At 34.1% G+C, this 27,076-nt stretch overlaps 1 protein-coding gene and 1 long non-coding RNA gene across 26 annotated transcripts in view; one reads left to right on the forward strand and one right to left on the reverse strand.

Moving 5' to 3' along the window:
• LOC309605611 overlaps positions 1-27,076 on the reverse strand; it is an 867,207-nt gene that overhangs the window by 610,766 nt on the left and 229,365 nt on the right. The window lies entirely within an intron of this gene.
• CEP170 (centrosomal protein 170) overlaps positions 1-27,076 on the forward strand; it is a 145,434-nt gene that overhangs the window by 8,019 nt on the left and 110,339 nt on the right. For 2 of the 25 annotated variants that reach the window (XM_082340008.1, XM_082340016.1), the window contains exon 2: positions 13,249-13,327. The exons of 22 other annotated variants lie outside the window; for them this stretch is intronic. The gene's annotated coding sequence lies outside the window, so the exon portion shown is untranslated. Of the gene's footprint in view, positions 1-13,248; positions 13,328-25,554; positions 25,640-27,076 lie in introns of all 25 variants that reach the window. One more of the 25 variants, XM_082340017.1, reaches the window with a different exon arrangement.

Genomic DNA, 27,076 nt, shown 5'->3' on the forward strand with positions numbered 1-27,076 from the left:
TCAGAGGTTTATTTTGTAAAACAAATGAGATAGATATAAAAGACATGAAAGGTATAATTGCACGCAGGGATCCCCTTCCCAGTGCCCCAAGTGTGGTAACACTTGATAGTGTTAGATTTGAAGAAATGTTTTGGTTTGGGTGATGAATAGAAGTATGTTTTCATTCTCACTCTGTAAGAATAGTTTTTCACTTCTTGTGCATTCTGTCCCCATAGGCAGTTTTGTACATCATTTTACAATACTCTTGGGGTTGGAGGAAAGGACATGAGGCCAGAAAGAGGCTTTGAAATGATAACTTTCTCCATTCGTAAGCACATCTTTCAAATCTAAGCATAGTGTCTAAATGAGAATGAAGTCAGAAAAAAATAAGCAGGCCAGCTTACTTTTTTTCCAGGCCAACAAAGAGCATTTTCCTATTTTAACTAGCTTTTTACTGGATAAGGATTTGTCAGATTCAAAGCTCAAGGGTTGATTAGGGATCTTGAACTCCAGTCAGCTAGCTAGAAACTGATTTCACTCACGAAACAGAGGATAGGGGAAATGAATGCCCTTGATGATGGAGAAGTAAGTATAAAATCTTTATTTTGGTGAAAAGGGAACATTGCAAATAGAGGACTTTCTGTGGTAAGCTTTTTTAGGCAATAGGACTATAACTTCAAAATATCTAGAAAATACCATTAAGTCAGGAAGAACACATTCTTAAAATCCTACTAGCTAGTGACACCACTGTTACATATTCTTGTCTATTTTGGTTTAATCTGATAACGTTTTATCATGAGATTAAACTTTCATTTTACGAAGCTTACAATTTATGGAAATTAAGGATGTTTTTAAAAATTGTAAACAACCCTATAGTGGACATTTCTAACTGAATTTCTGTGCAGATCAGTATTTTTCTTTCCTACTATTTCAAGAAATGAATTGTATCAAAGAACATGTAGAATTCTAAAACCTTTTCTCATTTTCTAACGTACTGATAATACTCCATCCGCCCCCGCCCCACCTCAGTCTGTTGCCAAAGTACACCTCCCTCATTGGGGTATGAAATTGTGTTTCTTCAACGCTTCACCACTGCTGGGTATTACATAACTTTTTAAAATTTTTGCCCAGTTGATAAACTAAAAACCTTATTTAAATTTCTCTTATCAGTAATACATCTGAAAGGCTTTTTAAAAATGCTTATTGGTTGTTTTTATTTCTAAAATAAAAGGCTCTTATTTTTAGTGAATAGCTCATCATATTCACTTGTAACAACTTCTTTTTCCAAGATTACCATTTGCCTTTTAAGTTTGTTATTTTTACCCAGCAAAAATCTTTAACTTGTATATAGTCTAATTTCTTTTTTCTTTTTCTTATGAAGTAATCCCGCTGCACAAAATTTTATTGAATACATACCTATATTTTTTCTTGTAGAATTTATGATTTGAATTTTTACATGCAAATGTGTTAATTTATCTAAAATATATTTAGGCATATATATAGCCTTTTGTCATGTATTGCATGACGCTTCATTATCTATCACAATTTGAAATGTCTTCTTAATATGCATAGATTTATTTCTGGATCTTTTATTCCATTTGATTGCTGCCTATTCCTGCACTGCTATATTATTACCACGTATTATAACATAGGTTTATAGTATCTGTTTACAAATGGATGCTTTTCTCTTTACCCTATTCTGGTGTCATAGAATTTACCTAGTTATCCTTGTATGCTTTTTTTTTTTTTTCCAGATGTGTTTTAGGGTTATTTTGTTAAGCTCATTTGAAAAAATCCTTTTGGGGTTTTGATTGAGATTAAACTGAGTTTATTGACTTATTTATGATCTAAAAGATGACAAAGGAACTCTCAAACAGGTATTTAAGGCCTTAGTTTTTAACAGTGTTTTCAGGTCTATTCAAGTTTCTATCTGTTTTTGAGTCATTTATGTCATTTTCATCTGCCTAGAAGTTTATTCACTTGAGGTTTTCAAATTTAGAAGCCTAAAATTGTAGATATAATTATTCTGTAAATTGAAAAGATCATGTCTGTGGTTACACCTTTTTTTCTGGCCGCACCATGAGGCATGCAGGATCTTAGTTCCCCAATCAGGGACCAGGGATCGAACCCGCACCCCCTGCAGTGGAAGCACGGAGTGTTAACCACTGGACCACCAGGGAAGTCCAAGTTACATCCTTTTATAAAGCTAAATATTTGTGAGGAATGAAGAAGAAAAATCTGCCAGGGTTTTTATTTATTTATTTATTTATTTATTTATTTATTTATTTGTTTTTTATGGCTGTGTTGGGTCTTTGTTTCTGTGCGAAGGCTTTCTCTAGTTGTGGCAAGTGGAGGCCACTCTTCATCGCGGTGCGCGGGCTTCTCACTATCGCGGCCTCTCTTGTTGCGGAGCACAGGCTCCAGACGCGCAGGCTCAGTAGTTGTGGCTCTCGGGCCTAGTTGCTCCGCGGCATGTGGGATCCTCCCAGACCAGGGCTCGAACCCGTGTCCCCTGCATTGGCAGGCAGATTCTCAACCACTGCGCCACCAGGGAAGCCCTGCCAGGGGTTTTAGTACGTTTTTTTTTTTTTCAGAATGAGCTTTTTGATTTGCCATTTTTGTCTTTATGTTTCTAATTTATTATTTTAAAAAATCTTTAATACTTATCTCTACTAGTTGTCGAATAGTAAGTTTATTTTTATTTTTCAGTTCAGTGGAAAACACTAAAGGCTGTAAATTTTTTTTATCAGTACACCTTTGGGTACCTTCCTTAGATTTTACATATGTTGGTCTTAGAGTTTTTACTCTTTAAACTATTTATTCCTTTTCACCAGAGTTAATTCGTGAGATAAGTTTTTGTTTTTAAATACAGGGCCTGTGTGTATGTGATTTATTATTGTTCTTGTGGATTTTTTTCCTAGTATTTTTTTTAACATCTTTATTGGTGTATAATTGCTTTACAATGGTGTGTTAGTTCCTGCTTTATAACAAAGTGAATCAGCTATACATTATACGTATATCCCCATATCTCTTTCCTAGTATTTTTAATGAAAATTCTCAAGCAGACAGGGAAATTGAAACAGTTTCATAGTGACTACTCGTATACCCACCATCTTGATTCTACCATTAATATTATGTTAGTTTTATCACATATCTGATCATAAATCCATTGTCTGTTCATCAGTTTATCTTACATTTTGATCCATTTCCAAGTAAACTGTAGACGTCTGTGTGTGTGTGTGTGTGTGTGTGTAAGAAAAGGGTTCTTAAATCATTTGAAATTGTTTCAGTTTTAAGTTTTCTGAATGTGCTTTTGAAATATTTTCTAACAACCACTGTCATATTAAACAATAGTTTAAAAATGAAATATACTGTTTTCTATTCCAGTAGTATTACTGAACTCAATTTTTCTGTAAATAGCTAGCTTACAAAATTGACACTGATGGCACCGAGCTATTCCTCTTTTGGAGGACAGGGGTATTCATCGTGTGTATGTTCATCTGTGTGCGTGTGCTTTTGAAGAGGAATGGTAGATAGTTTGGTTTTTGTTTTTGATTAAGCTGAAGAGCTATTGAACGAAACATACACAGTTTCTCTAATCTAGTAATTCTGCTATTTCCTTCAGTTGCAAATCCAGGAATGAAATATTTTTTCTCAGTTCTCCATTTCACTACCTTCCACTTCGACTATTCCCCTACCCTTCACATATGTGAAAAATTCTGTGTTGGGCTATTCACTAAAAAAAGAGCCTTTGCTTGCAGTAAGAGAGCATGGTTAGACCCTAAGATTTTAAGTGGTTCATATGACAAATTCCAGAATGTTAAAGATGTACTATATGGAATAAGGAATTTAAAATTTGTAGATTGGAGAGGTGGGAACAAACAGAGTGCAATTAAATAAAAGGTAAATAAAGTAAAATTCAAAAATTTATTTGGGGAGGGTGGCTTAGGGACAAGAGAATTGGGCTCTTCAGTGTCTAGTAATTATTGTTAGTGACATTCAGAACATAATTCATTAATGGAATCTGGCACCATTTTTGCTAATGGTATTTAGGTTAATTGCAAGTTCGTAACCCTTGCTCCCTAAAGATATGAGGTTTGTATAAGATGGATATTTCATCAAAGAATGCTCTCTTGACAACCATTTCTTTCATCTGATTTTCAGGTGTCTGGTTTTGTCACTAGGATTTCTAATCTCTGAGTTGTTCTTCCCTTTCTGTCTTTTTCTTGGGTGCAATTTGTAGTTTTTCCCTCCAGCCTCAGCATTCTAAGTCAAGACATTGTGTATTTCCTGTGCCGTAGTATTTTCTAAAGTTCTTTCTCTTTAGTCTTCACAATTACAGCCCATTTCCGCCATCCCTACTCTCCCATGTTGTCAACCCAGTCAGTCCAAGCTGAAGGGGTCTTTTTGAGGAACTAGAAAATAAGTGTTTTCGTGTACACGTTTCATCAGTGATTTATCTAAATAAAGGGAGGTTGCGAGAGAGAGTACCTGGGTGGTTGATACTGCCATTTATCAAGATAGAGAAAACAGGAGGAAGGCAGATTTTGTTCAGAAGATGGAAAGATGCAATGTTTTTTTTCAGATTAATTCTGACAGGTGAGTGGGGACTTGGAACTGAAAATGATTTATAAGTAATTAAGGTCTGCATCTTATAAAAGAGGTTTTGACTTGAAACTTAGATGCATGACTTAATGTAATAAACCGTATTTGAAGTCCAGTAGCTTCAAAGAAGTCTCAAAACGAACATGTATTGGGAAGTAACCTCCTTAAAACACGGATTTAAAGAGAAAGTAGAGACTTTCAAAGAGATTGAGGAGTGGCCACGGAAGTCAGAGAAACCAAAGTAATGTTTCTAGAAGGTAAGAATGGTCACAGATACTGAGAGGTCATGTAATAGGAATATTAATGATCATTGGGTTTAGCAAGTATGAGGACATTTTTGATCATGATTCAGTAAGGCAGTTGAGAGGAAGAGAGAGGACAAAAATTCAGTAAACCTTGAGAAGATAGGGTAAATTCAAGAATGGTTGAAAGGTGAGGATGTGGATTAGCAAAAGCAGACTAGTCTTTAAAGCCTAGCACTAAACAGAAGGAAGGAAAGCTCTTTTTGGTGAATTATATACTGTCTGTACTTTATTTTCTTTTTCAAGGCTTTAAAATTTTTTTCATGCTTTTTAATCATTTTAAAACACATTCTTAACAGTTCTTTTGTAAAACAAATTTTCAAAATGCAAAAACTTACCTTTAAAACAGAATAAGCTCTTAAAACATATGATAATATATTACTCCCTTTATTTGAAAGTTCATTAATTTTAAGGACATAGATTCTGAAAGGGTAAGATATCCTTAATTCTAATAGGCAGTTGTATTTTTATATTCCAACTTTGCTGCGTGTAAAAGGAGCTAGTCTTAAGAACTGGATTATAGTTTCTTAACAGGAAATAACATTTATTAAAACTAGTAAAGCTACTTTTTAAAATAAGTTGCTGTCTAAGGGTATCATGCTCAAAATCCAAAAGTTACCTTGGCCTTGGAAATCCAAATTTACCAATATGGGTACTGAGTTCTGTTATAAAATTGCTTTCTGACTAGGAGATTTGAGTCTTTCTCTGATAATGTATATATACCATATACTCTAAAAAGTAAGTTTACTATTTGACAAAATTCAAATATAATGATCAAGATCACTTCTTAAAAATGTATTAGAGTTTGAGTAAACCTTCTGTGTTGGATCCAAAATAAATGAAGGTTGCAAAAGCAAAATTTTTATCAAATATATCAGTGTTAAAAATAAGGACGGAATAAGGGCTTATGTCCAGAGCAGGGAAGAATAATTATGAAATTTATGAATCTGAGTCTCTAGGCACTTACTGGAAATAAAAATTATTTACTGCTTTTCATATTTTGAGTATTTTTATTTGATCATGTGAAAGTGTCTGATCTAAGTCTCCATGGGCTATGAATAAGAAATTAATGGATATCTATGAAATGCAGGATTATTATATCTTTTTTATGGATTCTCGAACATGTAATGGAAGCAGTAAACTACTTCAAATAAAAAAATTTAATAGAAATCTCAACAGGACTCTGATTAATTAATTTAATATATATTTTTCCTTTTGCTGGCATTTACCCCATAGGTTGGTCTTTAGTAGTGTGACACGATTTTATCTGTTTAATGCAGTCATAGGAAACTATTTGTCTGTCAAAAGTTGCAAAACTGCAGGGAAAAAAATGGGGGTCATGTGAAGGAGAGAACCAACTTCATTTTTTTGAGATAATCACCTTTAAGCCTAAATTGTTTTACAAATTAAAACATATATTTTTTTTTAGTAAATACTGTCATCAGATATCTGCTTCAGAAAAATAGGACGGCTTAGTTATTTCTGTCTTAGATGACTTTGGAGGTTGTTTCTTGATCTTAAGATAAACACACACACACACACACACACACACACACACACACTCTTTGTCAACATGGTGTAAATAAAGGAATAATTTGTACAAGGGGTTTGATCTCCGTTTTACTTTTGGCGCTGTTACTATGTAGCTATATGACATTGGACAAGTCTTTAGTCTTACTGTCTCATTTTGTTCATTTGTAAAAATAAAAGCCTTACACTATGTAAAATTTAAGGTTACCATGTACTTTTAAAGTAATCTTTATTGTGTCTGTGAAAGATTTAGAATATTCTTCAGTTTTCTGTTTATGTTCCATTGAGTCACAAATAAATAAGAGAACCAGAGGAATTGGAGGGTTTGTATGGTATGCAGTGGTGTATAGAAATGGAAAAAAAAAAAAAAAATGAAGAGGGCTGAGCAGAGAAAGAAAGGAAGGCTTGAGGAAATAAGCTTTCAGAAGGTAAACCTTTTTTTTCTTTTTCCCCACATATCCTGATATTCATTTGGGTTCAGAGTATTATCTCCTAGTAATAATTGTTCCTAAAAATACCAATAATCTTTTAATCTATTTTGGCCACTTTTTATCCTCAAACTTACAGAAGCTCTTCTCCAAATGAAATAAATGTCAATAGGGAATTATTCTTTAGCTACGCCTGGAGATACCCTCTCTTAAAAGAATTGCTGAAAGAATTGCCTTCTCAGAAATATTCACACTACAAATTATTTCCAGTAAAACCATTACATACCTCATAGTTTTCTGGTAATGATGAACCTAATTCTGTAAGCATCAGTAGTTTAATGAATTATAAAGTATGAAAGAACAGACTTTCGGACATAGTAACAGTTGAAATGACTATTGAAAAATTTCAGCCAAAAGATAGGCTTGATTGCTTAATGTAATTTACTAATTTGTATGAATTCTGTATACCTTTATGATTAAAAATATGAAGCTCATTATGCTCGTTTGATCAGACCAAAATTTCTCTTTGCAACATAAATTATTTTTCATCTTCCTGTTCTGTGTGTTTTTATTCTAAAGGTATGAAGTATTTAACTAAAGCCATCCTTAATGTAAGTAATTTTGTGATTCCTGTTTGTATAAAGCTGAGCTAGCTAGGGTACCCACTAGCAGTATGTGAATATTTACATTTAAATTAATTAAAATTAAAAAAAATAAATCTTAAATGCATTTGCCATATTTCAAGCGCTCAGTAGTTCACATGTGGCCTGTGGCTTATGTACTGGACAGTGTAGATACAGAACCCTTCTATCATCAAAGTTCTATTGCTCAGTACTGTAATATTTATGAGCATTGTAATTTAACATGAAGGTAAAAAGAAATAGTGCATAATTTAATCTAGTAATTAACAACTTGTTATTAGACAATGAATAAGTGCTTCTGTGATGCATTCATAAAATATATACTTGTCTAAAACATACTCTGAGACTTCTTAGTTATTCTTTTTTTTTTTTTGTAAATTTATTTATTTATTTATTTATTTTTGGCTGTGTTGGGTCTTCGTTTCTGTGCGAGGGCTTTATCTAGTTGCGGCGAGCGGGGGCCACTCTTCATCGCGGTGCGCGGGCCTCTCATCATCGCGACCTCTCTTGTTGCGGAGCACAGGCTCCAGACGCGCAGGCTCAGTAGTTGTGGCTCACGGGCCCAGCCGCTCCGCGGCATGTGGGATCCTCCCAGACCAGGGCTCGAACCCGTGTCCCCTGCATCGGCAGGCGGATTCTCAACCACTGCGCCACCAGGGAAGCCCCCTTAGTTATTCTTTTGATTTCAGTTTTCATGTGTTGTACTGATACTGTGGTGGAAATGATTTATACCCACCTCCCAAACAATTTATTTATAGTGAATTAGATGAGAAAAGGTAGTGATGATAATTAGAAAAAGTTTTTCTTTTTTTTTTTTTCATTGAAGTATAGTTGATTTACAATGTTGTGTTAGTTTCTGGTGTATAGAAAAGTGATCCAGTTATACATATATATATTCTTTTTAATATTCTTTTATATTATGATTTATTACAGAATATTTAACATAGTTTCCTGTGGTGTACAGTAGGACTTTGTTGTTTATCTGTTTTATACATAATAGTTTGTATCTGCTAATCCCAAACTCCTAATTTATTCCTCCTCCACTCCTTTTCCCCTTTGGTAACCATACATTTCTTTTTTTTTTAACATCTTTATTGGAGTATAATTGCTTTACAATGGTGTGTTAGCTTCCACTTTACAACAAAGTGAATCAGCTATACGTATACATATGTTCCCATTTCTCTTCTCTCTTGCGTATCCCTCCCTCCCACCCTCCCTATCCCACCCCTCTGGGTGGCCACAAAGCACCGAGCTGATCTCCCTGTGCTATGCGGCTGCTTCCCACTAGCTATCTATTTTACATTTGGTAGTGTATATATATCCATGCCACTCTCTCACTTTGTAACACCTTACCCTTACATTTCTTTTTTATGTTTGTGAGTCTGTTTCTGTTTTGCAAATAAGTTCATTTGTATCATATTTTAGATTACACATATAAGAGATATCGTATGGTATTTGTCTTTTTTTCTGACTTACTTTACTTACTGTGATAATCTCTAGGTCCATCCATGTTGCTGCAAATGGCATTATTTCATTCTTTTTTACAACTGAGTACTATTCCATTGTGTATATATACCACATCTTATCCTTTCATCTGTTGATGGACATTTAGGTTGCTTCCGTCTCTTGGCTATTGTAAACAGTGCCACTATGAACACATTGGGCTTCATGTATCTTTTCGAATCAGAGTAGAAAAAGTTTTTAAATGGCACATAAGGCAGTTATATGCTGAAATTCATTACAGAAGAATGACAGAAACAAGAGACATTGTTGTCATAGAGTGAACTAAAAAAGGTGACTCAAAAACATTTGCGTTTCAGGCTCTTATAAACCCTTAACTCAAGCTGCTTTCTTCCATTGTCACTCCCTCCTGTAGGTTCTGTTTTCAATTCTTTGAGACAGCTTGGTGCACCTTTTCCTGCTCCTAGTAATAGTTGACCTGACAAAGTTTTTCAGATTCATAGTTGTGCCTTGAGCTTAGAGATAGTTTACTGTTCTTTCAAATTCTAGGTTTCTGATCTATGCTGTACCCCGATTTACTGAATTTGTACTATTCCTCTAGATGGATCACTGATTTTTGGTCTCTGATTTTAATATAAATTGATTGATTCTTCCTTGTCTATGGACTTATCAGGGAGAAAACCTTGGAACCTACTGGTAGCCCAGCAGGAAGCTAAGAGGTAGATTGAAAATAGATTGAATTTTGCATGACCTGTCAGTGTTTATTGTGTAAAAAGATAGTGTCACAGAACATGTTACTAGGTAAAAATATGTTCTTTTCAGTCATATTCAAACTCTTTAGCCAAATCTTCCTCTATAGGAATTGACATCACTCGCATCATTTTAAGGCATACTTGAGGAAAATACAAAGGCGACTAGTTGTGGAAGAACCCCTGAACTTGGTATTTGAAAGCCCAGGTTTGAATTCAGATAGCTCCTGTTTACTACTACTAGATTCGTGACCTTGGTTAAGTCATTTAACTTCAGCTTTCTTCAAGGGAAAAATGTTTCTCCCATGCTTGTTTTGTCTCATTCATGCTTGTATGAAAGTATAAGCACCTAGTACAGTTACTGGAACAAAGGAGGTACTTGATAAATATTTGAATCTGAGTCTTGATTTGTTGGTGTAAAACAACAAAATTATGTTTTAACAAAGTTGTACAGTTCTAGAAAAGAAAACAAGTCAGCCTTTACATTTTTCATAAACTGGCAGAGAAAACTTGGCAGAAACTTTTTTTTTTCCTTTAGAAGGATGTTTATATGAACAAAAGGAAGATCAACTGATTTTTTATACAGGAATTTACATATAAATCATTTAGTGTTTGCTTCTTAGATTTTTTTTTTTTTAATGCTTTGAAGGGTGTTTTAAAAATACCTTGTCTTAGTGTTGTTGTACAAGAAACTGAAAAAATTCCTTTTGTGTCTTTGAAATGCATATTCTTATTTCTCTGAAATAGTCCTTAAATAGGAAAATTTCATCCTTAATATTAACTTTTTTTTTAACATCTTTATTGGAGTATAATTGCTTTACAGTGTTGTGTTAGTTTCTGCTATATAACAAAGTGAATCAGCTATATGCATACATATGTTCCCATATCCCCTCCCTCTTGCGTCTCCCTCCTACCCTCCTTATCCCACCCCTCTAGGTGGTCACAAAGCACCGAACTGATCTCCCTGTGCTGTGCAGCTGCTTCCCACTAGCCATCTATTTTACATTTGGTAGTGTATATATGTCAGTGCTACTCTCTCACTTCGTCCCAGCTTCCCCTTCCCCCTCCCAGTGTCCTCAAGTCCATTCTCTACGTCTGTATCTTTATTCCTGTCCTTTGGCAGAAACTTTTAATGCCTAGACAATTTGTAGAAAAGTATATCATCAAATCTAAGTCTTCTTTTGAAAATATATAGTAAACTCAGATATAGAATATATGACTATTGATATTTGGAATATCATTTTCATTTTCCTTAACGAAAAAATTTTTTACTTTTTAATGCTGTTTTAGGCAAAAGTTGTAAATTAGGTTTTTTCTCTACATGTATTTGGTTTTTTCAAGATTTAATTAATAATGTATGTGGCAGATTATAAAGGTAAAATTTGGAGCAGTCGTTCCAAAATAATCAAGAGTATATGAAAGCAGAAGTTTTCCCAGTACAGAATTTGTTCACATGCTCATGAACAAGTATCTTGGTAGGTATCCAAAAAAAGCACAGCTGTGGATTTAATTTATGGGATTAACTGTACTGTCTCAAATGGGGGTGGGGATTTTAAAAGGAATAAATTTTTCCCAAGAATGTATTTCATTATCTCTCCCATATCAAGTTAATTATACAGCAGAGTTGAATTTTTGAGTATGTTCTAAATATATGTCACTTTCTCAGACACGTTTCCCGGACCACCCACCCTAAACAGCACCACCTTAGAACTGTTACATCATGCTGTTCTTGTTTTTCATGTTCCAGTCTTCCCATTGTCACTGAAGTTGTCCTATTCATTTACTTAGCTTTTGTTTGTCTATCTTTGCTTCTATGAGATTATGAACTTTTTCTATCTTATCACTCTTTCCCTGTTACTAGTGCATAGTACATGCTTTATGAATGAAGAAAAACTAGATTAATTCATTGTGTGGTACTCTGTAAAATAAGAGTTCTCTGGTGTAACTGTTGTATAATGTTTGTCTACTTTCTAGAACTTACATAATTTTCGTTAAAAAGCTGTGTGCATGTGTGTGTATGAAGTTCTTAGAACTGTCTGGCATATAATAAATGGTCAGTAAATGCTATCTATTATTATAAGTAAAAGATTATAGAAAATGATGTTTTTTTACCTTTATAGCATATGATCAATCATATCTGCACCTTGTTTGATCCTGAGTCCTTAGCTGAAATGCATCCCTAATGTTTTTTTCATTTTCAGAAATATAAGGTGTCAGAGGCAGAGCCTTTAGTGTTGAGGATATTTTCTATTAGGGATTTAGTAGGGGGAAAATGTGAAATAGTAGTCCTGAATTTATACATTTATTTAAAAATTAGTCACTTATCTTTTGAGTACTCAGTATGATAGGATAAAAAGACGTGATATTTATAGCAGCTTTATTAATAACTGCGAAAACTTGGAAGCAACTAAGATGTCCTTTCACAGGTGAATGGATAAACTGTCATACATCCAGAGAGTGGAATATTATTCAGCATTAAAAAGAAATGAGCTATCAAGCTGTGAGAAGATACAGAGGAACCTTAAATGCATATTACTAAGTGAAAGAAAGCAATCTGAAAAGGCTACATACTGTCTGATTCCAATTATATGATGTTGTAGAAAAGTATGGAGGCATTAAAAAAAAAAAAAGAAGAGTGGTTGCCAGGGGTTGGTGCAGGGAGGGATGAATAGGAGGAGCGTAGAGGGTTTTTAGGGCAATGAAGATACTCTAAGATACCATAATGATAGATACATGCCATCATAACCCATAGAATGTACAACAGAATTTTATGTCTAGTCTACGTATCTAAGATTGTAGGCTTCTCGATTAAGTTATTCCAGTGTTAGAAATTGATGCTATGGGAAATGGAAGAGTCTTGAGTTGTGTTTTAGCTATATTGTTAATCGCTTTAAATGAAGCAAGAAAATGTATTCATTTCTCAATAATAGACGTTAATATTTGTAATTCTTAAGTGAGATTTCCTGGAGTTTTTACTTTTTGTGATGAAAGCTCTTACCTTCTCTCATGCCCAAAACACATGCACATGTATTTGGAGTTTTGATTTTTCAGAATTACGTATAAAACTCTCAGGACCCTGAATCTATTTAGCGTGTTAAATCTAAACCTAAGCCATACACATGTTAATTATATGTTCATGATTAATGGGTAAGCATACTCCATATGGTCTAATCTCTGAAACTATACTAGTAAGTTTTGGGGCCAATCTTTTAGTCTCTTAATTCCTCTTCAGATAAAATTCTTCCATTATATCAGATAATATATAGTAGTACCCTGGATATATCAAATTCCTTTCTTTGAATTCGAAGAACTCAGTATTCTTATTTAATTTGATCTTTAATTTGGAAGGGAGATGCAATGCTATTTTACAATAGCATCTCACCTATAGAATTCTGCTGCCTACAACTAAAGATCCAAAAATAAACTAAAGCTTGTGGAGTGACAAAATTTATCTTTCAAATGAAAACACATGTAGTTTATTCACAGGAGCTCTCATTCAGATTCTTGTTGTTCATTTTGAGCCTAGTTGAAATATACTTATGTTATTTTTAAGGCCTTGCAGGAAGGAATGGGGCCTTAAAGTGAAAAATGAATACTGATGAGAAGCGAGACACAGAAAAAACATGTACGATGTTAAGTACGGGGTCTCAGAAAAGCAGAACTATCAATAGATAGTATTAGGACAGATACAGCCCATATTCTGATGAAATCACTTTTACAGCATAGTTTAATAATTATTGATAATAGTGATGATCATGAGCTACTAGTAGAGTTAAATACAGTAGTTAATATTTTGAGTTGTAAAAGGTGGGTAAATGTGAAATATATTTTAAAATATTTTCATTGAAAATGGTAAAACTAAAAACTGGTGTTGATACTTTAAGGCAGACTTTCTATAAAGGGCCAGAAAGTAAATATTTAAGGCTTTGTAAGCTGTATGATCTCTGTATGAACTACTCAACTCCACTGTTGTAATACAAAAGCTTTGTGTTTCATTAAAACTTTATTCAGAAAGTAGGCAGAAGGCCAAAGTTAGCCAATCCCTGATTTAAGGAAAAGTTCTCAATTCTGTGGAAAACTTAAATGTCCAAAATACCTTGTTCTAAGATAGACAAAACCAAATACAAAACTGAGCGAAATAAAGTTTTACTATGTCTCCAATTTAAGAACAGAGGAATCAAGGCAGAGAGAGGACTTGAGTGGCCTTTCTTTTTCAATAACACTTTTTTAAAAATCATGGTAAAGTATATATAACATAAAATTTACCATTTTAACCATAGGGTGTACAGTTCAGTGACATTAAATTCACAGTGTGTAACTGACACCACTACTTCTTTCTTTTTTTTTTTTAAGTAGTAGCTCGTGTGTTTTTTTTTTAATTAATTAATTTATTATTATTTATTTTTGGCTGTGTTGGGTCTTTGTTTCTGTGCGAGGGCTTTCTCTAGTTGCGGCAAGCGGGGGCCACTCTTCATCGTGGTACGCGGGCCTCTCACTATCGCGGCCTCTCTTGTTGCGGAGCACAGGCTCCAGACACGTACGCTCAGTAGTTGTGGCTCACGGGCCTAGTTGCTCCGTGGCATGTGGAATCTTCCCAGACCAGGGCTCGAACCTGTGTCCCCTGCATCGGCAGGCAGATTCTCAACCACTGCGCCACCAGGGAAGCCCGACACCACTATTTCTACAACTTTATCATCATCCCAAACAGAAATTCTGTGCCCATTAAACAACTTCTTATTCTCTCCCTTCAGCCCCTTATAATCTCTATCCTACTTTCTGACTGTATAAATTTGCCTATTTTAGGTCCCTCTTATAAGTGGATCATACAGTATTTGCCCTTTTGCTTCTGGCTTATTTCACTTAGCATAATATAATATGTTTTAAGATTCATCCATGTTGTAGCATGTGTCAGAATTTCACTTCTTTTTATGACTGAATAATATTCCCTTATATGTACATATATTTTGTTTATTCATCTGTTGATAAACACTTGGGTTGTTTCCACCTTTTGGCTATTGTGAATAATGCTGCAGTGAACATTGGTGTACAAGTATCTGCGTGAGTCCATATTTTTTCAGTTGTTTTGAGTATGTACCAAGGAGTGGAGTTGCTGGATGATATGGAAATTCTCTGTGTAGCTTTTTGAGAAACCATAACAGCTACACCTTTACACATCCCCACCAGCAATGCACAGGATTCCAATTTCTCCACATTCTTACCAACACTTGTTATTTTCATTTTTTGATAATAGCCATCCTAATAGGTGTAAAGTGGTATCTCATTGTGATTCTGATTTGCATTTCCCTAATAATTAATATTCTGGATATGAATCGCTTACCAGGTAAATGATTTGCAAATATTTTCTCCCATTCTTTTCACTCTCTACATAGTGTCCCTTGATACACAAAAATGTTAAGTTCTGATAAAGTCCAATTTATCTGCTTTTTCCTTCTAAGAGTTTTACATAGTTTTAGCCCTTATGCTTAAGTCTTTGATCCATTTTGAGTTAACTTTTGTATATGGTATTAGGTAAGAGTACAACTTTATTTTTTTGCATGTGGGTATCCAATTTTTTCAGCACTAATTGTTGCAAAGGCTATCTTTTTCCCATTGAATGTTCTTGGCACCCTTGTTGAAAACCAGTAGACCATATATGTGAAGATTTATTTCTGGGCTGTCTGTTCTGTTCCATTAGCATATAGATCTATCTTTATGCAGCACTATACTGTTGTAATTACTGTCACTTTGTAGGAAGTTTTGAAATAAGGAAATGTGAATTCTTCAACATTGCTCTTCTTTTTCAGGATTTTTTTGGCTATCCAGGGTCCCACAAGATTCCATATGACTTATAGAATGGAGTTTTCTTTTTCTTCAAGCAGTACTGTTGGGATTTTGATAAGGATCACACTGACTTTGTAGATTGCTTTGGTAGTCTTACCACCTAACAATATTAGGTCTTCAAATCTGTGAGGTCTTCAAATCTGTGAGTACAGAATGTCCTTAAATTTATTTAGGTCTCCTTTAAATTCTCTCAGCAGTGTTTTTTATTTTTCAGGGTATAAGTCTTGGGTCATCTTGGTTATATCTTCCTAAATATTTTATTCTTTTTGATGCTGTTATAAATGGAATTTTCTTCTTAATTTCTTTCTCAGATTGTTCATTGCTAATAACTAGAAATGCAACTGATTTTTTACTTAATTTTATATCCTGCAATTTCTCTGAATTCATTCATTAGCTCTGGTAGTGTGGGTTTTGTTGTTGTTTTGGTAGACTTTTTAGTGTTTTCTACATATAAGATCATGTTATCTTTGAACAGAGGTGATTTTACTTCTTCCATTTAATTTTGATGCCTTTAATTTCTCTTTCTTACCTAATTACTCTGGCTAGGACTTCCAGTACTTTGTTAAATAGAAATGATGAAAGCAGGTGTTCTTTTCCTGTTGCTGATTTTAGGGGCACAGGTTTTTAGTTTCTTACCATTGAGTATGAATTTAGCTGTGGGCTTTTCATATTTGGCCTGTATCATGTTCAAAAAGTTTCCTTCTCTTCCTACTTTACTGAGTGTTTTTATCATGAAAGGATTTTGAATATTGTCAAATACTTTTTCTGCATCAGTCTGCATAATTAACTAATGCAATTTCTGATCATTTTTTCCTTTCATTTTATGATTATACTCTGTTACCTTGATTCATTTTTATATGTTGACCTGTCTTTTCATTCCAGGAATAAATCCCATGTAGCCATGGTATATAATCCTTTTTAATATGCTGCTGAATTCAGTTAGCCAGTACTTTGTTGAAGATTGTTACATCAGTAATATCTTAGTGTGGTTTTCTTTTCTTGTAGTTTCTATGTCTACCTTTGGTATCAGGTATTGCTGCCCTCATAGAATGAATTAAGATGTCTTCCCTCTTCAGTTTTTTGGAAGAGTTTACGAAGAATTGGTGTTAATTCCTTTTTTTTTTAAATTGAGGTATATTTGATTTACAGTATTGTATTAGCTTCAGGTGTACGACATAGTGATTCAAAATTTTTACAGATTATACTCCATTTATAGTTATTATAAAATATTCCTGATGCTGTACAATATATCCTTGAGGCTTATTTATATTATACATAATAGTTTGTACCACTTAATCCCCTACCCGTATTCTGCCCCTCCCCCTTTCCTTTCCTCTCTCTCACTGGTAACCACTACTTTGTTCCCTGTATCTGTGAATCTGTTTGTTCTTTGTTATATTCACTAGTTTATTTTTATACATATAAGTGATATCATACAGTATTTGTCTTTCACTGACTTGTTTCACTTAGCCTAATATCCTCCAGGTCCATACGTGTTGTTGAAAATGGCAAAACTTCATTCTTTTTTTATGGCTGAGTAGTATTTTGTTCTATATAAATATATATTCACGTCTTCTTTATTCGTTCATCTTTGGATGGATGGACACATAGGTTGCTTCCATATTTTGAGTATTGTAAGTAATGCTGCTATGAACGTTGGGGTATATATTCAGTATGTTTTTGTTTTTGTTTTTTTTCAATATGTCTTTTTGAATTAGTGTTTTTGTTTGCTTCTGATACATACCCAGGAGTGGGGTTGTTGGATCCTATGGTAGTTTTATTTTGAGTTTTTTGAGGAACCTCCATACTGTTTTAAAAAGTAGCTGTACCAATTGATATTCCCACCAACAGTGGACAGGGGTTCCGTTTTCTTGACATCTTTGCCAACATTTGTTATTTGTGGTCTTTTTGATGGTAGCGATTTTGACAGGTATGAGGTGATATCTCATTGTGGTTTCACTTTACATTTCTCTGTTGATTAGCAGTGTTCAGCATCTTTTCATGTTCCTGTTGATGTTGAGTTGCATGAGATCTTTGTATATTTACCCTTTATCAGATATATCATTTGGATATTAAATAACCTTTTATCAGGTACATAGTTTGCAAATATCTTCTTCCATTTAATAGGCTGCCTTTTCATTTTGTTGATAGTTTTCTTCACAATGCAATAATGTTTTAGTTTGATGTACTCACACTTGTTTATTTTTTTGTTTTGTTTCCCTTGCTTGAGGACATATGTCCAAGAAAACATTGCTAAGACCAGTGTCAAAGAGTGTACTACCTGTGTTTTCTTCTAGGAGTTTTATGGGTTCAGGTCTTACATTCAAGTCTTTAATCTATTTTGAGTTTATTTTTGTATATGATGTGAGACAGTAGTCCAGTTTAACTCCTTTGCATGTAGCTGTCCAGGTTTATCAACACCATTTATTGAAGAGGCTGTCTTTTCTCCACTGTACATTCTTTCCTGTTTTGTCATAGATTAATTGACCATATAAGCATGGGTTTATTTCTGGGCTCTCTATTCTGTTCCATTGATCTATGTGTCTTTTTTTAGGCCAGTGCCATACTGTTTTGATTACTACAGCCTTATAGTATGGTTTGAAATGAGGGAGTGTGATACTGCCAGCTTTGTTCTTCTGTCTCAATATTACTTTTGGCTATTCAGGGTCTTTTGTGTTAACACACAAATTTTAGAATTATTCTAGTTATTTGCTTTTGGCATTATGAACATTTTAACAATATAAATTCTTAAAATCCATGAACATGGTATATCTTTTCATTTGTATCATTTTCAGTTTCTTTCTTCAGTGTTCACAGTTTTCTGGTTACAGGTCTTTTACCTACTTAGATTTATTCCTAGGTATTTTATTCTTTTTGATACAATGGGAAATCAAATTGTTTTCTTAATTTTTCTTTTTGATAGTTCATCATTAATATATAGAAATGCAGCAGATTTTTGTATATTAATTTTGTATCCTGCAAGTTTGCCAGATTCATTAATGAGCTTTATTAGTTTTCTGGTGACATCTTTAGGATTTTCTATGTGTAGTATCACATTGTCTGCAAACAGTGACAGTTTTACTTCTTCCTTTCTGACTTGGATTCCTCGTGTTTCTTTTTCTTCTCTGATGGTTGTGGCTAGGACTTCCAAAACTATGTTAAATAAAAGTGGTTAGAGTGGGAATCCTTGTGTTGTTCCTGATCTTAAAGGAAATGCTTTCTGCTTTTCACCGTTGAGTCTGATGTTAGCTGTGGGCTTGTCATATATGGCCTTTATCATGTTGAGGTATGTTCCCCCCCAACACATTTTCTGGAGAGTTTTTATCATAAATGAATGTTGAATTTTGTCAAAAGCTTTTTTTGCATTTATTGAGATGATCATGTGGTTTTTATTCTTCAGTATGTTAGTGTGGTATCACATTGATTTGCAGGTATTGAAAAGTCCTTGCATCCCTGGGATAAATCCCATTTGATCACAGTGTATAATCTTTATAACGTATTGTTGGATTTGGTTTGCTAATATTTTATTTAGGATTTTTGCATCTGGGTTCATCAGTGATATTGGCCTGTGATTTTTTTTTTTTTTTTTTTTTTTAATAAATTTATTTATTTTAAATGGAATTTTGGCTGTGCTGGGTCTTCGTTGCTGCGCACAGGTTTTCTCTAGTTGCGGGGAGCGGGGGCTACTCTTCTTCATTGCGGTGCGCGGGCTTCTCATTGCGGTGGCTTTTCTTGTTGAGGAGCATGGGCTCTGGGCGTGTGGGCTTCAGGAGTTGTGGTGCGTGGGCTCAGTAGTTGTGGCTTGCGGGCTTAGTTGCTCCACAGCACGTGGGATCTTCCCGGATCAGGGATTGAACCCGTGTCCCCTGCACTGGCAGGCGGACTCCCAACCACTGCGCCACCAGGGAAGTCCCATGTGATTTTTTTTTTGTAGTGTCTTTGTCTAGTTTTGCTATCAGGGTGATGTTGGCCTCATAAAATGGGTTTGGAAGAGTTCCTTCCTCTGTAGTTTTTGGAATAGTTTGAGGATAGGTATTAATTCTTTTCTAAATGTTTGTTAGAATTTGCCTGTGAAGCCATTTGGTCCTGAACTTTTGTTTGGAGGTTTTATTTTGTTTTTTTTTTTTTCCTTAAATTACTGATGCAATTTCATCTAGTAATTGGTCTGTCAGTCGTTTCTGTTTCTTCCCAGTTCAGTATAGGGAAGATTGTACATTTCTGGGAATTTGTCCATTTCTTCTAGGTTGTCTATTTCATTGACATAATATTGTTCACAGTAACCTTTTATGATCCTTTGAATTTCTGTGGCATTGGTTGTAACTTCTTTTTCATTTCTGATTTTATGATTTGGATCCTTTTTTTTCTTGATGAGTCTGTCTAAAGGTTTATCAATTTTGTTTATCTTTTCAAAGTACTAGCTTTTAGTTTCTTTAATCTTTTTTTATTGTTTTTTAGCCCCTTTTTCATTTATTTCTGCTCTGATCTTTATGATTTCTTTCCTTCATCTAACTTTGGGTTTTGATTGCTTTTCTTTTGGTAGTTCCTTTAGGTGTAATGTTAGGTTGTTTGAGACTTTTCTTGTTTCCTGAGGTAAGCTTGTATCACTATAAACTTCCATCTTTGAACTGCTTTGGCTACATCCCATAGATTTTGGATCATTGTGTTTTCATTTTCATTTGTCTGCAGGTATTTGGGGGTTTCTTCTTTGATTTCTTAAGTGACCCATTGGTTGTTTAGTAACATATTGTTAAGCCTCCATCTGTTTGTGGTTTGGGTAGTTTTTTTCTTGTAGTTGATTCCTAGTCTCGTAGCATTTTGATGGAAAATATGTTTGATATGACTTCAGTTTTCTTAAATTTACTGAGACTTATTTTGTGGCCTAGCACGTCACCTATCCTGGAGAATATTTCACATGCACTTGAAAAGAATGTGTATCCTGCTGCTTTTGGATGGAATGTTCTATATGTATCTATTAAGTCCATCCATTTTAATGTGTCATTTAAGGTTAATGTTTCCTTATTGATTTGCTGTCTGAATGATCTGTTCCTTGATGTAAGTGGGGTGTTAAGCAAAAAGTTAGAAAATGTGAAGAGCAAACAGAGCTGAAGAATATGTAACTGAAATTTTAAAATACGTTAGAAGGAATCAGGAGTAGGTTAGGTGATACAGAGCAACAGTCAGCAAACTGGGAGACAGAGTAGTGGCAATCACCCAAGCTCAACAGAAAAGTGTTTAAATTTAAAATGAGGATAGATTAAGAGACCACTGGTACAAAGTCAGGTGTAAAAACATTAACATTATAGGGGTCCTTGAAGGAGAAGAGAGAGAGAAAGGGGCAGAGAACATATTTGAAGATATAACAGCTGAAAACTTCCCTAACCTAGGAAAGGAAACAGACATCTAGGTCCAGGATGTACAGAGTCCCAAACAGGATCAACCCAAAGGGGACCACACCAAGATACATTGTAATTAAAATGGCAGAAGTTGAAAAGAGGATATTAAAAGCAGCAAAGGATAAGCAACAGTTACACATAAGGGACTGAGCTGATTTTTTAGCAGAAACTCTGCAGGTCAGAAGGAAGTGACACAATATACTTAAAGTGATGAAAGGGAAAAGTCTACAACCCAGAAAACTCTACCTGTCAAGGTTCTCATTCAGATTTGATACATCAAAATTTTACAAACAAGCAAAAACTGAAAGAGTTCAGCACCACCAAACAAACTTTACAAGAACGTTAAAGTGATTTCTTTAAGCAAAAAAGAAAGGCCACAACTAGAAACAGTAATCTTTATTATTTTCTTGCTTCAGTTACCTTTGGGTTTGGTTTCCTTAAGGTGTGCATTTAGATTATTGATTTGAGATCTTTTTTTCGCTTGTTTTTTGTAAAAGTAGTTACAGCTGTAAATTTCTCTATTAGGACTGCTTTTGAGCAAATCTTACGAGTTTTGTTATTCTGTATTGTTGTTTTCATTTGTTTCAATTTATTTTTTAATTGTCTTATGATTGCTTCTTTTACCCATTCATTGTTAAAGAGTGTGTTGTTTAGTTTTTACATATTGAGAATTTTCCAGCTTTCCTGTTGTTATTGATTTCTAATTTCATTAGATTGTGATTAGAAAAGTTGTTTTGTAATATTTCCATCTTTTAAAATTCATTAAGACTTGTTTTAGGCCTAACATTATGGTCTATTATGGAGAATATTCTTTGTGCACTTGAGAAGAATGTGATTCTGCTATAGTTGAGTGGAGTGTTTTGTATGTATCTGTTAGGTCAGATTGGTTCATAGTGTTATCAAGTCTTCTCTTTCTTTATTGATCTTTTGTCTGGTTGTTTTTCATAGTTGAAAATGGGGCATTGAAGTCTTCACTGTTACTGTTCTACTGTCTACTTATCCTTTTAATTTTGTCCATTTTTGCTTCATATATTTTGATGTTCTGTTGTTAGGTGTGTATATGTTTGCAGTTTTTATATCTTCTTGCTGTGTTGAACCTTTTGTCAATATATAATGTTCTTCTTTGTCTTTTGTAAGCTTTTTTGAATTAAAATCTATTTTATTTGACATTAACATAGCCACCTCAGCTTTCTTTTGATTCCTGTTTACATGGAATTTCTTGTTTTATCTTTTTACTTTCAACCTCTTTGTGTCTTTACATATACAGACTCTCTCATAGATAACATGAAGATGGATCCTTTTATTTTATCCAGCTTCCTTTTTTTTTCATTTTAATAGGAGAATTTAATACAAAGGTTTTATGAGGAAGTACCTTGAAATACATAAGTGTTTGAACTGATCCATTAGTTTTCCTTATCGTAGCTTCTTTCCAAATTCATAAAGTTACCAAGAATATTCTTTTAGCCATTTCATCTGAGAGTATGGAAACATTAGTGTATCATATGTTGTTTGATGAACTATAAAATGCTCATTTGTCCAGGGGTTGTTTGGAGGCATATCCAGAATTAGATTAACATGATTGTGGAGACTTTTGCCCCTTTTATTTAGCTTCTGTTGAATCATAGCTGGTGTTTGTAATTTTAATAGTATCTATCCTGAAGTTTGAAATCAATGCAGTTAGAATGAAGTAACCAAACTACAGATATGGAGAGCAGACGTTATTATTGAGAATTCACTTCTCTTAAGAGTAGCTAACATAATTGAGTCAATCTGGAAAAAAGAAAAGGAAACAATGATTATGACACTAAAGAAAATTGGGATAATATATGGTCATTGAGATATTTTATTATATTTTGAATAACTAGTTTATTTTAATATTATTTTATTTCAAAATCATATGATAAAAGAAGCAGTTTTCTAGAAGTATACTGAATAGGGCACCTGGAGTTTTCTCTGTTCCTTCCCAGTCTCACTAATACAAAGAGAATGAGAGGAGGCCACTTGGGAAGAGAAGTTGAGAAAGTTTTGGAAGAGGGGGAGCTGTGGGAGGAAGAAATAAAGAAAAAAAGGAATTCTCATAGAATCTTGGAAAGGCTTGGGAATGTGAGATACCAGGTATCTTGGAAGGCAGGGTGGACTGAAACCAAGAAAATCAGTTGAAGTTCATATAAAGAACTAGTAGGCTCCATTGCCCAAACCCCTATTCCCACAGAAGATTAGAGGTTTATTATCTGAAGATACTAAATCAGAGAGACTCTAAACATGTGACCATCAAGCTCATTCAAGGGTGGGATAAGGTGCTATGCTTAACCAAGGAGATAAATACATAGAAACTCTTCACATGGAATGGTGAGGTTCCCCCCAGTTATTTCTTCTTGACTTGGCTCCCGCAGCATCATCAGTGTGCTTTTGCCCACTTCGGGAGGAGATTGGAGGATTCTCCTATGGGTAAACTGAACTGTTCCAGATGGTGAAAAAGTAAACTATAGATGTTGACCTTTTTCCCAAAGAAAAAGTGAGCTTGCATCTTCTATAGCTAGATTCTCTCCTTGTTGGACTTTTTGTTAAAATAAGCTTCCTTTATCTAAAATTTCTAGTTCTGTAATACATAACAGCCTTAGGTTTAATTATACAAATAAATATTACCATTCTGAGATGAAGAAACTGGAAAAAAGGGAACAATTTCAACAAAATTTCAATTGTGTATTTCTGAAAATACTCAAGTGAGTGTATTGGACTATCAGTGTACTTTTAAAAAGATACTATATTTCAGTAAATTATACTCACCTTTTGTGCATTATAGTCAGTGATGAAGCAAATCACTGCACATCTCTCAATGGCTTAAAACAACACTAATTCTATTTTTCAGTTAAGGGTTGAATGATATACTGAGGGCCTGCTTCAAGTTCTGTGTTAGATACACATCTGTTCTACATGTGTCTCATTCTCCTTGAAGTAATGGGCTAGCTAGGGCATGTTCTTTCTATGGTAATGGCAGAGGTACAAGAGGTCAAACCCAATTGCCCAAGCACATTTTAGCTTCCACTTGCATCACAGCTATTAACACCATTCCGTTGGCCAAAACAAGTCATGAGGCAGAGCCCAGAGTTATGGAATGGGAAGTTATACTCCCACCTTTAATTGGAGGAATTGCAAAGTCATAGGGCAAAGGTTATAGTTTATGGCTGTACTTGAGATGTAATAAGGTCTGGGACTGTAATCTTTGCAAAGGTCAGTGGTCCTCCATACTCTTCAGTCATTAGATCCCCAGTATGACCTGAAAACTATTTGTGCTTTGAGAAAGTTACAGGAATTTTAATCAGTGATCCATTAAATGTACTTTTCAGAATTGAAATATGTATGAAATAAAGGTTATAGTATTTTTAATTTTATGAGTAAGCTATAAGGCATATTATATTGCCATAATTTTTACCCTAAACTATTTCTTTAAGTGAATAATTTTAGAACATTGACATAGAAGATATTCAACGTATGTTTATTGTTTGGTTGATGTATTTTGAGTCTCAAATTACGACATTAGTGTATTATTTGGCAGAAAAGATTAGGAGGAGAGGGAGAAAAGGCAATGAGCATAAATTGAGTGCCCCCCAATATGCTGGATACTATAAGATAGCATATCTATATCTCACTTTATCTTGATTTGCTCTCTTCTTGTTTTTTGGGGTTATTTTGTTTTTCTTTTCCTTTTTACAGATAGGATATCTGAAGTGCCCAAGTCAAGACCTTGGGCATATTCTATCCAATCGGCAAACCCAAAGGCCCCTTTTCCTGCCCTTTAGAGGAAGCTGAGCTGAAACCTTTGCCTTGGCCACTGAGGAAGCTCAGTTTTCAGTTTTACCCATGTGCAAGTGTCAGTATTACTCAGTGAGTAGGAAAAGAGCATTGCAACTAAGGGACCAGTGAGAAAGCTGTCTTAGATAAGGGAATAGAGTCCCATATGAGAACTGAGAGACAGTGGGTTTATATCATATCTCATTCCCTCCCATTGTAGAAAAACTAGAAGATGACTCACGGTCACTGCCCCACCCCAGTAAATAAATACCCTTCATCTTGAGGATTATGTGTTTCATTTTTGTTTTTTAGAAAATGTGTATATTTGTTACCTTTTAAGTGTCATTGAAGGTCAAAATAAAATATGTAAAAAGCCATTATTTTAACTTTATTTTATTTTATATAGTTATATAATTACTGTATGTTTATATTGTGGAGTTATATATTACATATTGGTATATAATTTTGCTTGCTATTGTCTAAATACTTAATATATTTTTGTAGCATATGAATCATGCTTACATACTATTTTGTGATTTAAAAAATGTTTGGAAACTGTTCTTGTTGCCCATGGTTGGCTCTGGTGTTTCATTTACTGTATTTAGGTTAATTTGATTTCCTTTAACATGTCTTATGGACATTGCCCATACAAATGCTGGAAAGTTTTTTTCTTCAGTTCCCTTAAATGAGTTTATAACTGTTGACTTACTTATTAATGTCATGTTTTAAAATTGTCTTTCCTTGGAAAGGCAGTATGCAAATTATATACCATATTTAGATTGAAGGTTTTTTCTTACGGTAAAATTTTTTTGATTCTCTGTTGATTTGGCCAGGACATACATATAAAATGCTAAAAAGCATTTTGACAGAAAGTAGACGGATGGAAGACTAACAATAACATTTGCATCAAGGAATTAGGTGAATGGAAGATTTAAGAATCCATATAAATTGACCATATCAATTCAATAAATTGAGAAGGGAGTAAGACTTAATTGTTATAACTTTACAGAAAATTATTTGCTTATTTTGGTGAAACCAATTGTTTCATGTATGTGTAGATAAATTCATAATATATGGGATTTTTACCTTAACATGATATTCTACATTTTAAAGGTTTCTCTTTTAATATATAGATGTGTTTCTTATTGCAGAATGTTTCGTTTCACTGTTTTGTAGTATAGCTTCTAATCAAATCATATAAGAATGTATATGAGAATTTCATGGGAAAAATATTTACAAGTAGTATCCTTTTGATCAATAAGAAAAAAACTGTTGAGTAGATACTATCCTTATTCCCATTTTACACAAGAGGAAACTAAGGGACACGGGGTAAGTAACTTGCGCAAGGTCATGTGGAAATAAGTGGTGGAACCAGGAGTCAGACTTCTCCACCAATCTGTCTGACTCTTAAGTTTATGCTCTTAATGACATAGTCACATCCTCTAAGATAGTAATTCTTAGAGCCCAGTCAACAGGCCTCTGGGAATCCCTGAAACCATTTCAAGGGTTACGAGGTCAAAACTATTTTCATAATATTATCAAAACATTATTGGCTTTTTTATTGTATAGACCTTTGAACTGATAATACGGAAAAACAATGGTGGCTAAAGCTGCTACTTCCTTAGTCAAGGCATTGGCATCATACTATGCTAATAGTAATCATATTCTTCACTGGCATGCACTCGCAGGTAAGAAAAAAAGCCAGTTTCACTTAAGAATGTCCTTGATGAAGTGTTAAAAGTGATTACGTTTATTAAATCTTGACCTTTGAATTACATCTTTTTAATGTTTCGTAAGACTAAATGGAACTACACATAAAGCACTTACGCTGTATACCAAAGTGCCACGGTTGTCTCAAGAAAAGGCATTTGTGTCATTGAGTTGTGAGCTGAACTAGCCAGTTGTTTCATAGAACATGATTTTTACTTGAAACGATGACTGACAGACAAATTATGGTTTTGTAGACCTGAGTATTTAGCAGACAGTATAAACCTGTCACTTCAAGGAAAAGAATTGACAGTATTTTTTTGCCAGTAAAATTTAGGCAACATTTTCTAAGAGAAAATTAGAATTTTAGGAGTTTGATTCTGCTGCTTAACAGCTGCCCAGTAATTAAAGACTTTTCAGATGAGATGGATGATGATATAAATGAATGTGATATTTTAAAATAGTATAATGAAATGTGTTATCACTTGGAAGATCTGTGTAACTCAGGGAACCAGTGTTTTTCAAATGACCAATGTACAGTGTTGCAAAATCTCTTCAAAGCAGAAGATGGATTTTCATGTTAAAATGTATGGAAAGTTTCAGATTCCATATTATAAATAACTTTCAGGAAATTACCACCTGTGAAGT

Source organism: Balaenoptera borealis (genome assembly GCF_965194805.1).
Source record: "Balaenoptera borealis genome assembly, chromosome: 1".
In the NCBI taxonomy this organism is placed as follows: Eukaryota; Metazoa; Chordata; class Mammalia; order Artiodactyla; family Balaenopteridae; genus Balaenoptera; species Balaenoptera borealis.